We start from the raw sequence: 18,303 nt of genomic DNA on the forward strand, positions 1-18,303 counted from the left end.
GATGTTTAAGCAGACAGATGACAAACAGCAACATTCATATCTCAGGCTTCAGGCCACTGCCCAGGAAAAAGCTCTTATGTAAAGAGAATAACTTTAATAATACACATAGTCCTCTAGAATCTGCTTACAGCCTTGAAAAATTAAGACTGTATTTCATTATTTTTCTGGAGGGAAGAAGCCTATCATTTCCTAAAATGATAGAAAATGGAAGCATTCCAAGACAACTGTATCAACATTATGGTTTAATGTCCACGTTCCTTGGTTTGGCACTTCAAAATTACCTTTAACAGTCTACCTGCAGGACTTCCAATACCACTGATTCAAGGTTTTCCAGTAATTCATTATTATTTAAATGTGAAATGAAAACAGAATAAAAACACAACAGAAGCAAACACCTTTAGAGTGTAAAAATGACAAAGAGCTCCTCCTGTTATTAAAGGTATTTTCCAATCACACCAATATATTTGTTTCTAGAATGAAGAGAATGAGGCCCATCAGCCCAAAGGTAATTTGCAAAACAGTTCATGGAAGATAATAAAGATAAAAAGGCATAGTGATTCAGACCAGAAATGTCACCTTGATAATAACTATTGTTTCTCTATGAAATAGGTTCATTAGTGAGGATGATTCACAGCAAACATCACTGCCAGTCTACCCAACAGTATTTAGTTGAAGTAATGCTGCAACTGTCAGGAATAACATGTAATAACCAGATGATTTCCTGCAACAAAATGTCAGTCCAATGCTATTGCTGTGAAGGCTGCAGCTGTGTCCAATGAAGACCAGAAACACTCTTCCCACCCCCCAGCAATGTTTCAAAGCAATAGTGGCACCTTGTCAAGAGGGCAGAAGTCACAACTCCTCTCAAATCTACCAATGATGATTTCTTGCCATTGTAGCACAAAAAATCTACCAACATCTTATTTTACAAAAAGGCCATTTCAGCACATGCTTTTCTGAGTATCATCTATTTCTTAAAAATACATGAAAGCATTTGTTCAATGAAAACTAACAAGTGTCACAGTGGCTCTAAGGATCAGTATCCAGAAACCACAGGAAAAACCTAAAGGCAATTTTTCAAATACTTCCCAAATACTTTCCAATACCTTCCAAGATCAGAGGACCAGATGTGCTCATCCTAGAGTAGCCAGGTTGATATTTGAAATATAACCAACAACCATTCAACACATGAATGTAATGGGAGGAAAATCCAACTATTGCTGGATCTGACATGTCCAAACTATGCAATTTCAGACTTCAAATGACTCCTGAGACTGTCTCCATGTCTTTTTTCAACTGTTACCACCTAAAGGAAAGTAAGTATGCACATCTTCCTAATTAAATATCTAATCACCTTACTGCAGGTACTACCAGGGTATCTGTTTGCAAGCACCAACACACACATCCACTGTTCCTTTATTAGGAAATCCACCCCTTCCCCGAGCATACCATGCATGCTTCTGGCTTTTTGCTTGCAGAATGTGCAGCTTTCTTGATCCAGTCCAGAAATGAGATTTACAAAGTTGAGGGGGAAGAAGCACTCCACAGCTGACACTACCATCTGTGGCACAGTAACTGTGACAGCACTGCCCTGGCTTTCTCCTTTGGCACTCCTAAGAACCTGGCTATCAGAATGCCTTTCAAGCCCCAGTTCTATCATCACAGACTCCTATCTCCAACTCACTCTCCTGCTTGATATTAGCTGTTTTTAGAAAGATTCACAGATCTTTCAAAATTTTGGGAAAAAAGTTCAAACAGACTGAGATTGGTTTTGAATACACACATGATTTGCAGCACAACACTTTTACAGACAGGATTTCCATTTCCATTGGTGGAAAATGACTGTTCGAAATGACTCCACTCTCACATCTCTACTCTCCTGTGCTTTTATTTGGATCACATTTAATTTGCTCACTCTCTCCATACATTCAGACCACCTTCACTAACACCAGGCTGGACAGTGCTGGCCTCCTCTTGCACTCTCAGTGTAAGTCTCCTCAGCTTTTTTACTACTCAGGTGAGTTAGCAGGCCTGCTACTGCAACTACTTATGTGCTCCTAGATCCTTATGTGACATAAGCCTAAATGTTAGCAGTGTCAGGAACAAAACTGCTTTTGGCTACAGTAATATCAAATTACTTGGACCTGGCTTTAGCTCAACAGTGATAACCAGCACAGGCAAATGTTCACTCTGTTCTGCTCTCATGCACTGATGCTGACTTTATGATGTGGCTTAAAAGCTTTAATCCCAGGTGATCAGAATACACATTACCTTCAGGGCTTTCCTTTTGGAACTGTAGCCTGTCTGCATGTAAGAATCATGATAGCAACACTGCCAAGCAGACCCTTTTTTCTTCTTAAGAAAAAATAACTTAGGGGGAAGGGGAGAAAAAAAAAAAGGAAAAAAAAAGAAAAAAAGGCAGTAAAAATAGATCTGGCTGAAGACCAGAGGCCACAAGAACTGGCTTACAGGAAATTGTCCTCATCAGTTACTAGACTGAAAATTTTTTCCCACGTATTACATGGATCATGCAGGGACAGGATGGTTTTACACTCACTCCAAAAGGCATGTTATCACAGGACAACTGAACATCCAATCTTATATGGTTAGGAAGAGAGGGAACAGAGAGGCTGTCTCTTTTCAGCCAACCCCAGCAAAGCATAAAGGATTTCAGAAGATGCTTTCCCCACTTCGTTAATTTGCATTACCAACTTTCAGTTACTGAGTTTTAAAACAAAAACATTAAAACGTTTCAGTTAACACGAGGCATCAAAATAAAGTCAACAAAACAGTAACAGATGAAAAAGTGTTTTCAGAGCCCTTGACTTCAATGTCTCTACTCATATAAGGGAGCATTATTCATAACACCTCATTCATTCAGGTCTTTACATGATCTTTCCTTGCAGAAGTATTACATCTATTTTCACTGTACCACTCTAATTGAGCTTAATAGCATATTACTTAACCAGGTCCACAGCTACAGGCAAAGCCTTTTAATACAAAAATTTCCTAGCCTGCCAATATGAGTGTTTTCGTCTCAGAATGAGGAAATGTTTGTACCAATGTGGCTGCTATTACAGTGTGTTGCTGTTGTTGGTCTAAGCCATGAATGAACAGCTATATCTCCTCCCAAACAGCTTTTGTGATGTGCAATGATAATGACTATTTGGCTGTATCATCTGGCCAGGACTTCATGCAGATTTTACTAGTTACTCCTCAGTGCTCTATAGGCAGTAAACCATAGGCTTCTCTCAAATGATGCTGACTCTTCTCTGAAAGCTTGTTTTTGTTTATGAAACCAGTTTTCCCAACAGCAACACTACTAATGCACATCTAAGGTGAGCAGATTTGCTGCATGGTTCTGCAGCATGCTAAATGTGTCGTTACACTGCTTGAGTACACCCAGGAATTCAACATCAGAGCTGGGTTTGGAGCACAGCCTGCCTGAAACCCACTCACCATTTCTGCTGGTCAGGGGACCAAGATTCACAGAGACACTACACTGTGCTCTTCATCACAGTCTTCAAAGCCAGTCGTGGTCACAGATACACACACACACACACACACAGCAAACTTAGAATTAATCCTGATACCACACCAACAAAGAACCAGAAAACCTTGGACGCTTTTTTACCTCCTGCTGAGCTTCCATGACCTCACTGAGCCAATTTTTCAGGCTGGTTCTACTGTTCCCATTATGTGGCTTTAAATTATAATTCCTAGAAAACCCATTCACCAGCTCCTCTAGGAACTCAGTAACTCCCCCATCCCCAGCACCTTTTTTCTGTACTTTTTAAGGACCATACACACATACTAACTAGCACATTCTTTCCCTAACATTTCCACTGCTGCCCTGCAAATTCGATGCTGTGGCAGAGTTTGGCTGCCATGCAGCCAGGACAGCAGCAAGGGACCTGCAGCAGTGCTAAATTAAAACATTTACTGGGCTGTAGACATGGGAGTGAAGGCCAAAATGTGGACCATAAGCAAAGACTGGTCTAGGGAAGAAGTTATATGAAACTGCAAATTTAAACATGTAACACATAAAACATCTTTTCTAGGAAATGTAGGTGAGTTGGTCAGACTCCCTACCTGAATGCAGAGGTATTTGGCAGAGTTGACACCTTCTGGTGCTCACTCTCAGAATTATGTAATAGTCAAAAATTACAGATTTAGAAGTTAGGCTTTAAAGTAATTTTTATGCCCAGTTTAGACCCTTCATAATGCAACCATGTAGCAAGTGCTCCTATAGCACTCTAACAAGTATCTTGTTCCACTTGTCATTTTAAAAGAAAAACATTTCAAAGAAATATCCTGTAACATGCAGAACTGTGTATTTCGCAAGTAGTTTTCATGGAATTGATATTGAAAGCTCAGAAATAATACTCAAATCATACTCATGTTTGATAACAGAAATCCATCCTCCAAAAGCCAGAAAACAAAAAAGGGGATCTGGAAGATATGTTTACTAGAAGACAAAGTTCAAGATGTTTAAGACACTGTATCTCCCTTTATTCACCTGTAGCTTTTAATACCTGAAACCAAGGCTGCTCACACTACATGAAGACATGCTCTTGCAAAATGTGGGGCTGAACGTAGTGCCTCACTCCACTGAAGAGTCTTCAAAACAATTTTACACCCTGCTTATCAAGAGGCAGGTCAGGGGCTCCTCCAGAACCCCACAAAGCTAGACTCCCCCTCATCTGGGGAGACAAGTTGTCTCCTGTATCACACACAGCTACAGAGTACTGCAAAGTATGAAAACTGTAAAAAAAGATGGTCATGACAGAAGCCTGAAGTTTTTCACCAGCTCTTTATGTTTTAGCTCTCATATGTTCCAGATTCTGTACTGCATTGGTATATAACTCTGAACTTCATACAAAGTGTTAGCAAGTTCTCCTCATGGTTTAGTTAGACAAAACAATCCTTTAACAGCCCAAGAACCAAGGACACCGTTGCAGCTTCAGGCCCAAAAGGTATAAACAACAGGGAACTGAGGAGAGAAAATTGGGAGGATGGGATTACATAACCTGAAGCTGTAATTGGACAATTAACCCCAATATGTAAATGGACCAAAACTTTAAAAAGTGTGAAAATGTGACCATGGTGGGTGTAGCCTCAGCCAGGCTCTTGTACTGCCCAAGGTGTATTCTTTCAAGGCCTTTTTAATAAATACCTACTTTATTCCTTTAACACTGCCTAGCCTCTGCTCTAGGTAGCCTCTCAAGGCATCATTTAAGTGCAGACCATAGTGTACTAACTTCATCACACCAGATTCCTATGAATTCAAGTGACCACACAAGGCACAGCCAGTCATTGCCAGCCCTGTTTTCCTTGTCAAGGACACCACCAGAATACAGCACCTCTAGAATCACATCTCCAGGGAGCTCTGGCACTGCCCTTGCCCTGTCCTATGGCATGGCTCATTTACCTGGCTCTGAGCACTGACCTTTTGGCCATTTTTATTTCCTAGCTGCTGCACTCCCTGCAGCTCACACCATCCCTGATCTAACCTCATCATGGTAAATAGTCACAGTCTGTTCTCTGTGCTCAGGCAATATTTTCATCTGCACCGCTTCATTTGGCCTAACTTTCCCAGATTTTGTTATTCCTGCCTGAATAAGCTATTCCTACATCTCTACAGGACTTTTCTCTCCAACTTCTTGTATCTACGAAATGTCTTTTCCACTCCATCTCCTTCAGCACCTAGGAAGCCTACAAAGGCCTCAGCAGCTAACCTGTTATAGATCAAAATATCCCTGCTATTTACCAATTTGCTTCAAAGCAGAACACTACATGGATCTCTGCTTTGCCCTGAGGAGCAGAAGAAAGGTCATGTCTTCTACTGTTCTCCTGCTGATAATCCAAGCAGTCTTTCCTTTTCCATTTGCAATCAACACTCAGAAATTCTGTGGTTTAAAGGCATGACCTAACACAATGCTGCACAACCACATTACACAAGTCCAGAGAAGGCACACAATCACAGGGGCTCTGTAGAGAGATACAGTGCCCCATAAAATACACAGGCTGTGTGCCTCTGAAACACAAGATGTGTATGGGGGCAAAAGCAGTGCCCGTTTCCCAACAACTCACCAATACACCTCGCTCCACTGCTCACTGGTGGAAAAGAGGGTCTGCAGCAATACTTGTTAATCAAGGGGAAAACAGAAAACATCTCCAGAGGAGGGCAAGATTTAAACAGGAGAATAAAAGACAGCTTTAAGTGAAAGTGATGAATGTGACAGCTCCCATGCAAAGAGTCTACTGGCATATGTATTAAGACACACTGAACTCACATAAGCCTTCAAAACTAAGTAGCATTCTTGCAGAGGAAATCAATCAGAGCTGAAGAAAACAGCCTTTCTAGAAATGCAAGCACTGACATTTTACAGGCTGTTTCTCAGGATTTCACAGCTAAAATATTTAGTTCGATCTGCCTGGAAAACAGACCCAGAGCAATGCAAACAGACCAGGTCCCAGACTCTTTCATTAACACAGCACCATTTTTATCCCCTGCTCCAAAGAGTCCATTTTCAGACTCATAGGGTGGATAACAGCCTTCTGAAATCTGCTGCCCTTGTGAAAGTTGATATGAAAAACACTGTGGATTTAACATCCCCCTTTGAAATGTCTGCACCTGCAAATGCAAAACTCACACTTTCACCTCATTCCTCTACTTCTTTCTGATTCCGCATATGCCATCACTGAACTTATACCTAAATTCCAACTTCCAGCTGCTGTATATAGCTAATTAGGGAGCAAATACTGCTTCCTGATGAAGGCAGACAGCCCAATAGAGGCAGGGCAGTGTCTGCTCTGCACTGATTGAGAAGAATGCACTGAGCACCCCCTTAACCTCGCAGCAAGGGTTCAGCCTGCACTGACCTGGCTGCAGGGCTGGGTCATGTTGCCCACTGATAGAAGGTTCTGGAAAATGCCATCCCCTGCTACAGCTACAAGGGACTCTGTGCAAGAGGGAAACCACAGGATTTGTGGACAGGCCAGCAATATTTCCAGACCTGTAAAGTTAATCTTAGGCTTTCCTGCTCAAATACTCTAAACTTTTTTTTAATACAGAAAAAAAACTCCACCGCTTCTTATAAAACTTCTGGTCCAAGTCTCAGTCATTCCACTTAATCTAAATGTCCTTCTTTTTTATTTCCCCCCCTTGCAAGACTAAGTTTTATCCACAAAGTCATGCACTTTAAAAATGCCCTGAAACCACAAATCACAGTTGTTATGCCCAGACACATGATTCATAACCACAATAAAGTTTAAGGCTTGCCTTCCCTTTTCTGCATTGACACTAATTCTAAAGATGAGGTGCAGATTGCTTCTCCTGCAAATATACTCTGTAACCTTGAAGAGACCAGGGCAACCTTCAGCCTCAGCTTCATTCCTTAGCTGCCTAAAGAGATTACAGTTTAAAAAAGACTGCATCAACTACATCAGTGTCCAGCATCCATGATCCATCCTGTGAATACTGCTCCCGAAGAGGAGTGCTTGCATCTTCAAAACCCATCTTCTTGATGAGAAATACAGGAAATGGTTCCATACACAAGAGCAGCCCCCTTGTGCCAGTCAGGTCCTTCCACAGCCATGAGGACTCAAGGAGGAAGGGTGGGTGAAGTCAGCATTAGGGAAACCAACATCCTGCTCCTGACTTCTAGCTAAAAAATATCAGACCCTACTTCAAAAGAAATTACCTGCCACTGTTAGTCCAGGTAATCTGCAGGGTCTAAATGGCACAATCTCCATGAAACCCACAGCCCTCCTCCAACTCAGAAGCCTCTCCATGTATGGCTCAGCTGAATATGAACCTTCTTGCCTCAGCAAACAGGCTGCAATGCCCACCCATCTTTACTCCTGCTGCCTTCATTGCAACCACAGGATACAGAACAGCTTGACTCTCAGGGTCCCAGAGTGGGGTCCTCCCATCAGCAGGGAGCTGGGGCTGGGCATCTCCTGTTTCTCTTCTGACTGCTCTCTGGCCTTTCCAGCCAGGAGTAACAGAAGCACCCAGACACTCTGAGCTCATCCACCAGGTCCTAGCACAGAACTGGGTAGGATGACTGGCAAAGCTGCTTCTGTTTGCACATTTGATTCTATCATCTTCCTGAATGGAGAGTTTTGCATCAGTACAGTAGCCAAGAAAACACAGAGCTGCTTCAGCTGACATGTAGCAGAACTTTTCTAACCTCTCTTCCTTCAAATTATTGCAGTTGCCCCAAAAAGCACAGTGAAAGCAATATTTTCCCACAGACATGAATAGATTACAACATTTGCATAGAACTGCAAATTATTCTATTCTTAGTTTATGATTAGAAGTGCTATAGGAACAGACAAAACACTTCAAACTCAACTCTAGATTTTGTTCTGAAATTCCCTTTCCATGTAAGGTGCTCTCCATGGTACTGCACTTAGGAAAACAGAATCACTTTTGTCTATTCACTGAGACACCATTTTAAACAAAGGGATGGATTTGTCTATGATGAGCAGAAACAAAAAAGCCAAATTCTTGCACTACAGTACTTTTGTGAGAATTGCTTCTTCCATCTCACATGGTAACAGATGAACACAACTGAACCAAAGATGAGGCTCCTCAAAGCCAAGTCCTTGGCTGTTGTAAACTTAGTCAGCATTACATTCCCAAACAATCTGACCAAAGAGAAAGCAAACCCTCCACCACATGCTCCCTGTTGCTGCCAGGGTCCAAGACTAGATGTAAATGAGAAAAGCATAAAGGCTTTCCTGTTGCTATGCTACAGATGTTTGGTATCTTCATGGTGTTTTTCTGAGACTCAGGTTTTGCAGGACATAACTGCATGTGGGTGCAAGTCTATTGAAATCAATGGACCTAAGCAAGTTCAGAGATAAAAAAGCATCTGGCCCTGTTGTTTCAAGCCTTCTAGCACAAATACAACATGCACAATTGCACTGTGACATGAAGAGCTTGAGTACAGCAATCCTTAGTTTCAGCTCTTGCTTATGAAAATGCATAATTGTCCATACAAAACACTGGCAGAATCAGTCAGAATTGTATTTAAAAGTCCAGGCTTTCTAGCTCAGCTCCCATGGCCCATGGAGCTGAGCTAGCAATATGAAACTTGCCTTTGAATTTGTCTGAAAAAAGCATCAGATTTTCATCCACAGCAATAGTTTCCTACTTGGTGGGTTGGAGTCCACATTTTCTCCTTCTGAGCACATTGTAAAGTGGCATGCACCCCTGCTCTAATTAGAAACAAAATACAATTTATACCAGTATCTGCCCATACAGTTATTGTTTGCACTGCAGAGCTATTTCTCAGTTGTTAGATCAGGCTAAGCTGCTAATTAAGATGTACAGCAGAAAAAGCCGCTTTGGTGGAAGAAACAACAAAGCGCTGCATGAGGCTGAGGAGATTGGAATTTTATCCCAGCTGGGTCACAGACTTGCCTACTTATTGCCTGCAGATAACATTAATATCTTAACATTCCTCATTTCCTCAGACACAAACTGGAAACACTAACGGAGTCTCCTAATGGAGACACTTTGTATTTCAGGACTGGAGCTCCAAGAATTCTCCTTCTTCACTGTCCCAACCCTGGAACAAAATACCTGCACAAAAGAGTAACATGGCATTTTTCTGGCTTCTGAACTTGGCCTCCTCATCACAAGGTGAGCAAAGACACAGAGCTGTACCCTGTACACTGCTGGAGAACAGGGGCTTCCCCTCTACCCACAGTCTTGGATGAATTCAAACTCATTTGTGACTCCTGCACCTTTACATTCACCTCCCATTAAGAATTTTTGTGCAGGCTCTATTCCCGGACTGGTGTTTTTCCAAACCAGGTCCAAAAGCCTTTCTCAAATGTAAACACTCAACCACACAGAGCCTCACCACCCACCTGGCTCCTAACCCTGTTACACGTATTTCCATAATCTTTTCTATAGAAAGATCGTTATTTAGTTCAACAGGTACCTCAAGGAGAAAAGTAATTAACAGAAGTTTATAAAGCTCTGGATTTCAAATGCAGCACCATTGTGATGCACTGAATTTCCCTTATCTCTGAGATTCTGATTCAAATATTTAGAAAGAGCAGTCTGAGTGAGACAGCTCTGTCAAAAGCACATGAATCATTTGAATTCTTGCCTACAGTTTCATACCATAACTAAATCTCTCGTAGGAATGCACTTAAAAACTAAGAATTGATGTTTTCATGTTTTCAGTCATACCATTCCCATTGACTCACATGCAGATGATGGGTCTTTGGAAGCTCAGCTCAAAGCAACCACAACAATAAAGTGTGAGAAAAGTGCATTTATATCAATGTCTGGCAATGTAAAGCGCCACATTTTACAGCATTTGGATTACAAACCTATGTGATGGAGAAACACAGCAAAGCACAAGCAGTCCCATGTGCCAGCAGTGGGTAAATATGGACAACAGAGACATGGATGTCTAAAGAACATTGTTTTTCTCTTTTTTGATCAGAATCAAAACATTATCCAGTCCCCTAGAAGTGTACAGTTGACTTGATTTTATCAGGATTTCAGACACTAGTATTAACAGCCTAGGAATCATAAACCTGACAAAGTTATTTCAGCTACTCAGAAATACCCAGAGATGTAATACAGGCTATATGATCTGTGTATTCTTAAAAGTATAATGTGTTTCATTCATAGAACAAAATAACCTAATTATATATTATGTATTATTTATTTATCTATATTTTCACATATATGTACACATACTATAATAATAAAAAGGAAAATCAGTTCTAAGCAAAACCAGTTGGGTTTCACATGAAAGTTTTAAAGTCAGCAACTCCTGTCTTGATACATTTCTCACACTACAGTCCACCTTTCAAAGCCTGAAAAATCAAGAATTTGGTGAAAGTCTTCCCATTAGTATCAAAAGATTCCAAGGTGAGAAGCACCACAAAAGCAAAAACTGTATTACCTTTAGATGATGAGTCATGTTTATGCCTGCAGCATTTAAGAACTGGAAGAAAAATAACTGATTCTTCCTATGACTGTAATTTCTTTTTCCTCAGGATGTCAACACTTTTCTCTTACAGACCTAGCCACACCAGAAAATCTGACATTTCCTTTTGGCAGAGCTTCAGTGAGACACTTCATACAGCCCTATCATATTTGAATAGCTTTAACCCTTGTTCTGTTATTACAGGTACCAGTAGGAAAAAAAAAAACTGATGAGTGATTTTATGGAAGAAAGATTCTTGACATATCAATTCTTAAGTGGTAATGTGTCCAGAAACCTGTGAAGATATAAGAAATGGAGATAAAAATCTATGAACAGGATATGAGTTGGGGCTCTAAGCAACAGAAGAGCTTCTACCTCTGAGTCCTACACACACTGAAATGCTCTCTCCCCACCAATAATAAAAGACACTGAAAATGTTAAGGCATTACAGCCACTCTTTTCAAAGGTTGTAAGTGAAGCAAATCTTGTAGATAAAGATACTATTTCCTACACCTGGAAGGGGGCGGAGTAAAAACACACACCAAAAAACCTTTCAGGAACAGAAACCTTTATCCAGGTCTTCACCATTCACCTGCCAACTTATCCATTTTTCCTGCTGTATCAAATAATCTCATAAAAGATGTTTTCTATCTCCAAAGAGACTTGTCTTGCTGAATTTAAACATTCCAGGTTAGAATTAAAGGGCATAACATTTCTTCAAGACTGTCTAAGAAGATGTCACTGCTGCACATCACAAAAAAAGGACTGGCTCCCACTCCCATTGAAGTCAAAAGTAAAACCCCTACTTTCTGCTCTGTAGAAGGATCCAATCAAAACTATTTATCCTATTGCTTTCCAGCCTCCTGGTATGGTATGCTGGAGGTAGTAAGGAATGGGGGTTTGTCCCACTGAATAAAATAAGGTTAAAAAACATTGTAAGGGCCTACTAACTGGAATAGCAATTTATTCCACATAAATGAATGGCATCTCAGAGCATCTGAGCATTAAGCAGAAGCAGACACTTGCAGTTCTACAATATTTTTCCTCTGAAAAAATAAGTTGTGTGCCACCTGTTCCTTCCATTTTTCTTTTTTTTTTTTATTTTCTGAAGACACTGGTGGCAATGGAATTAGCCATTAAAATACAACCCACAAACATTTACTTGGTTAACTAACTAGCACTCAGAAGCTGCTGGCATCAAGAACAGCTTCCTCAGACATTCCCTCAATAAATACTTTGCTAGCCTCTGGGTTTCAGACATGGTGTTTGGTAGAATGGTAACCCAGGCATTTGTTATTACTCAGAAAACTGCATCTTTATACATCATACGTAATCTCAGAGAATAAAAAGTAAAGTGGCCCTTAAAAGAACACCTATTTCTGTTCATCCACAATCTCAGGCTTCAGATTATTTGGGCAAGTGGAGTTTGGACTTGCAACCCAAATGCCCAGATGCACCTGAAAGAGAACTAAACCAAGTTATTCTGCTGTGCAATAGCAACATACTTGTGATAACTTGGGTAGAGCCATGCCAATGAGAAATGTGAGATTTCATGCTACCAGCACACCTGCTTCAGAGTCATATGGGTGCCAACTGGTTTGTCTGCAAAAATTCTACAGCCACCACCTTCATTCAGCAACTCCCAGGTTTTTGCCTCCCAGATAGAGGTCTTAGGGCTCCCCTAGTCCCCATCCTACCCACAAGCTTCTGGGGAAAAAGACATCACACCAACACCTTTCCTGCTTTTCCACGACCACAGGGAGCATCACGCAGTTCTTCAAGGCCACAAGCCTGGGCTGGTTGATGTCACAGTTTGATGGCCTCCATCCTGAACTGCTGGATGCAGCCCAGGTCATGTGTTTTTCTAACTCAGCAGCATAGTGGCTGGGCCACAGCCCTTCCACTGGCCAGAGCTAACAGGACTGCCCACTGAGAGTGCAAGACAGCACCCTGCACATCCCAGCAAAGCGCTGCTGGGGGCAAACACCAGGGGAGAACTCTACATGGAGAAACTCTCTCCCTCTGCCCCATACCCCACTGCAAGGCTCCTTCTTACAAGAAGAGAACTTGGAACAACAAGACAAGGAGCAATTCCAATAAACTGGGATGCTGGTAGGTCTTTTTGGGGCAAACTCAAGTTGCTTACTATGTCAATGTAAATAGTGAAGGCTAAGTCTAAATAGCTTCTACCTCACACAATTCTCTCTCAAAAAGATTCTCTCCAAAGGATGTTGGATGTAATGTCAATGCCTTCAACAGATAGGTCTGGATTTCTCTTTTCTTTTTTTACATCTTAGCACAAGAAGAATAACATACAGAAAACCTGTCACACAGAAAGAAGTAGGTCCCAAGGATAACATCCTGCTGTTTGACCATGTGGACTGTTCTCACTGCTCTGTACCACATGTGACATTGCTTTCCTCAGGAGCCTCTGCTTTGGCAGCAATTTGAACTGTTGAATCCCTTTACACTTTCTGATCCTAGCAGTAGAGTAGGAGGAATGGTAATGGTGTGTACAGGTAAGCAGCTCTGCAAAACAATTTGAGGTGCATAAACTTACACTGGAAACTAGAGAACCAGTATACCCTGGTAGAATGAAACTTAGATTTCCCCAAGAGATCAGGTGCCTTATTACAATTTTTTATTTGCTGGGCTACAGCAGATCACTTGTACAAGAGAAACAGCCCAGAACAGCAGCAATTTAAAGACAGAAGTACAAAAGACTCCACAGTGGTGATGCCAGTTCTTGTATCTTTTAAAAACAACATAAAGGCTAAAATGTTCATCTAGCTCTGTCTGTTTATAGGGCTTCTAAGAACAACAGCTCACTCATTTCTTTCATTTTACATATTCTAGATTCTTCTTCTAGATTTGATGGAAGGAGAGAAAATGGCTCAGTCACACGTGACCGTCCCAGCTTCCTGAGATGCTCTTCTACAGTCTCTGCTCTCTGCAGGAGGTGAGCAGGGTAAGCACACTGCTTGCAAGCAGTAATGACATACAAGGGCCTAATGCTAGGCTAGGCAGTGCAGATCTTCAGGCTTTTGAAAAAATTCTCTTCTGTTTTTTCTTCATACCACAGAGAAATTCACCTTGAATAAATCCAGGCTTTGGTACCATTACATACACTTAGGTTGTTCCTGTGAAATATTCTGATAAGAAATAAAACCATCTTTTTGTTGCCTTTTTTTCTTTTCCCCCAGGTTCTCAGTAAAATACAACAGTTCTACTTACATTTAATATTTTCTTTTGAGGATTGGGGTTTTGTTGCTCTTAAAGCATGAAAAATTAGGTAATATTTATGTTCAATTAATGCCTGAGCTTGCAGAGACAAGCAGTCTTGCTTTCATTTCTTTGTGCAAGATACACTGCTGTCTGATGAGCAAAGAAGGTGCTGGGGCAGTTCAGAAAGTGATGCAACAGAGTGAGACCCATAAATAGGTGAAGAGCTTCTCTGTGCCATTATATGGGTTGTGTACAAGCCTATGAGAGGGTTAGAAGGAAGACTATCAAGACAAAAAAAGAGAACATGCATGATCTGCATGTGCCTTAGATTCACATGGAGAAGACAGAAAGAGAAGAACAAAACCTAATAAAATTGAAAAAGTTTTATGTGTTTAAACAGCCTTGGTGCAGGACCGCTTCTCTAGTCTCTACTGTGTTCAGCTTAATAAAATGAGATTTAGACAATGGATTATTTAATTACAAGAAGGTATTTTGCTCACCATTTATGCAGGAACACAGCTTCTATTGATAAACCGTGAGCAGCTCAAATGCAGGTGAAAGTATCAATATTGTAGGCACTGGAAGAATTTAATTACTACTCAATTCTGTCTGTGAGCAGACAGGAGTTTACCTATCCCTTCCAGCTGAAGTTCACCAGCCTGCTCTGAATTTCCTGGTTACACACATCAGCTGTGATATATCTTTGGTAAGAACAGACCTTTGGCATTCAAACCCTGCCACAAAGACCAGCACCAATGAAGTGAAATGCAGAATGAACTCTCCTCAACTTCCTTGCTGCTCTTTGCAAAGGGCACCCACCAAACAGCTTGGTCTGCACTTTTAGCTCAGATCCTCTATCACTTCTTCCTATTAAAGCATTTGGCCTTACTACAGCTTTACTACTACCTGTCTCTTCCTGACCATTTAACTTTTTGCCAAATGATTCAAGTTCAATGACATGCAGAGGCTGACAAGGAGCAGATAAAAGAAACCTCACTAAATCTCACTAAAATCAAAGCTAGACCTCACTGGATAAGGATTAATACCATGAGCAGGGTCTCTGGCAGTTTCCACTCAAGAACAATGACAACAGGAGCCTTGCTGATAAATTCTCACATCTCATCTGATTCTCTCACTGCAAGAGGGGAGGCTTACATGACTGTGGCAATTTTTTAAAACATCTTGAGAAATACAAGTGGTACATCTGCACTGCAGCCCATCACAGTTATAAAGCAGTATTTCAAAGCTGGTGACAAGAAACACACTCTGAAATACCCAGCAGAGAGACTGCTGCTCTGCACTGAAATACCACCATTCACTCTCTGGCTGTGGACACATACTCCAGAAAGACTCACACCTTCACACAAAGGAAGAAACTATGACCTCCAAGAGAGAAATGTGAAGCTACAGTAAGAGCAGCAATGCTGTGACCAGAAACTGCCTCCAGCACACAGATACAGGCTACACATGTCCCAGCTTTCACTCCATTCTCCACCCTATAAAGAAGACAGATAAAAACCAACTACAGAAAAGACAAAATCCAAATCCAAGAACAAAATCCAACTTCATCACGACTGTGCATTATAACCAGATAAACCTGGTGCTTGAAAACTTAACTTTTCTTGGAAGAGGAATGACCAAGTAATTCTTCTTCCAGTTATCAATGGATAAAGTGAAAATGGTGCTTACCAGCTCTCTTTGTGCTGTTTTTCACTTGAGTAGTTCAAATAACTAAAAGCTGTCTGCACCCATTACACAAACTCCCCTCTGGAAAGATAATACCAGGGGTGCAAGAGGGAAAGCCTGGGATCAGCATCTCTTTGCATCTGCTCCAAATCTGCATATCCCATAAACAACCTCAATAAAACATTTCAACAGAGCAGAACAACAAATCCTCAGACAAGGTGAGCATGTGGTGACTAACACACAAGTAATCAGCACATATTGCAGGGAATATTTTTTTGCTAGCTGTGAACTCTAAATTTGAAGTGTGAAAAGAAAAAAATGCCACGTCACAGATTCAACTTGTACTCAGCAGCAGCAGCTTTTGGATAGCTCAACTCGCAATGACAGGAGGACATTTCCTACAGAAAAGATGTCTACACAAGAAACTTGGCAAAAACCCCAATGTGTTTTTTATTTTCACTTGTTTCCAGCTCTGTGCCATAAACACCTTCACTGTGCAGCACAGAAAATGTACATATTTTCTTTGTTTGAAACACCATTACAGTACATAACTCATGTACATGCAGGCATAGGAGGAGTCCTGTCAAACTATTTGGGTTTGTTTGAACAAGCCCCAGAGATTCATTAGGCAATCCATCCCAGAAAAGTCAAGATGCACAGTATTTCCAGACCCCTGGAATGACTGATACGAGACCAACAAAAACAGTAGACTCACCTTATGGTGTTGTTGTCACCTTGTCAGTCACAGGATATTTTATTTCAGGTTTCCACAATCTGAAACAAAACAAAACTGTCAGTCAGTGGCAGCTGTTAAAGGGGAAAGCTTAAATTTTATTATATTAATTAAAGACTCATGAATTGTGACATGCTAGTCACATGTTTTCCTTCTCTGCTTTTAGTAACATGTGTAAAGTTACACCAAATGCTCTTTTCCAGTGACCAGAGCCCAAGCCTTCAGAATGCCTGTTTTTGTATAACGTGCATATCCATGGAAAAGCTGATTCCTCTGAAGCACAGGCTATGCTATGGTGTCTGTTAGGATCAGAGTTTCTTAGAAACAACTAAATCCCTTCCTTCTTTACAGAAAGAAGATGATCTGAAGGCAGAAGACCTTTCATGTATCTAGATTCACTGGGGATGATTTGCCAAAAATTAGAAAAGACACTTCCAGCAACAGTCCTAAGTACAAGGAGTCAGCAAACAAACAATGTAGATAATCCAACCTAACTTGCCAAAAGCTTCCTTGTTGCCAGGAATCCCACAGTTACACTGCAGAGTAACAAATGATGTGCTTACAAACTGCAGACCAGACTGATGGGACCTATTAATTCAGTATCAGGTAACGTGGTATCAAGTACCAAAGAAAATCTGCAGCAGGGAAGTGCTGTTGAGCAGTCACAGAGAATTCTCTGGTACTACAGCTGTTTTACTGCAGGGCCTTGGACATTTTTGCTTTGTGCTTGAGTTACTAAACGTATCTTACAATGGGTATAATATCATCACAGTGGCATTAACAAGAACTAATTAATGCTTTGCAAGTCTTGGGAATGGCTAGGCAAGGGAGAAGCACCTATAAACTGCAAATTGCTGGCATTTACAATTGCCTGAGAATTGCCCGAGAAGGAAGAAGTACAGACTTCCCCACCCAGCTTCAAGTCGACAGCCAAGAAATGGACCATTTTCCAGCCTATCATCTTCAATCAGCATGAATCCTACCTGCAGAGCTAACTTCTGCTAAAATGGGGGTAAAAAACTCAGGGCTGGACAAAGCTATTTAAGATACTCATTGCTTCAGAAAGGAAATATGGAGAGAAGATAAATGTCACCAGGAATAACAGCACCTTGTACTTTTAGTGAACTTTGCTATGCTTCCCTGCAGCCATAAGCATAGGGGTTGTCACTGAAAGCAATGGGAGGCTCATCTCTGACTTTACCAAAGCTAGAGAAGAAAACATTTACTTTCACAGAAAGGTAGAGAAGGACAGATTCAATGTCTCACCAAAGTTAACAGGAAGCAGCGACTGAATCATGCACAGAAAGCAAGGACCCCATCCCTCCCTCCTTTTAAGCAAGGGCCAAAAAAAAAGCAGAAAAAACTTAAGTCTCTACAGCACACTGCTGTGGTAAGGGTGAGTAATTGTGACATAAATGTCACTGAGGATGAAGACGGAGGTGTAACCAGGAGAACAGAAGAAGCAAAGTCAAGCTCAACTATTTCTTCTTTCCTCTCAACACCAGCAAATGAAAAGTCAGTTCTTACAATATACTGGCCAGGCATGGATCTTACTATCTTTGGTTAATTCCATATGTCTGAGAAGAAAATCAGCTGTAAGCCGCTTAGGTCTACTAAATGACATTTGTCTAAGGCACTACCCCCATGTGCAGAGTCATGCACCAAAGATTGAGCATTCTTTAGGAAGACACT

General features: G+C 41.1%; 1 protein-coding gene across 29 annotated transcripts in view; it reads right to left on the minus strand.

Annotated features, from left to right (window-relative positions):
• MAP2 (microtubule associated protein 2) overlaps window positions 1-16,656 on the minus strand; it is a 173,211-nt gene extending 156,555 nt beyond the window's left edge. For all 29 annotated transcript variants that reach the window (XM_015635034.1, XM_015635047.1, XM_015635046.1 and 26 more), the window contains exon 1: window positions 16,594-16,656. The gene's annotated coding sequence lies outside the window, so the exon portion shown is untranslated. The remainder of the gene's footprint in view (window positions 1-16,593) is intronic.
• Between the last annotated feature and the right edge of the window lie 1,647 nt (window positions 16,657-18,303).

Source organism: Parus major, chromosome 7 (genome assembly GCF_001522545.3).
Source record: "Parus major isolate Abel chromosome 7, Parus_major1.1, whole genome shotgun sequence".
Lineage (NCBI taxonomy): Eukaryota > Metazoa > Chordata > Aves > Passeriformes > Paridae > Parus > Parus major.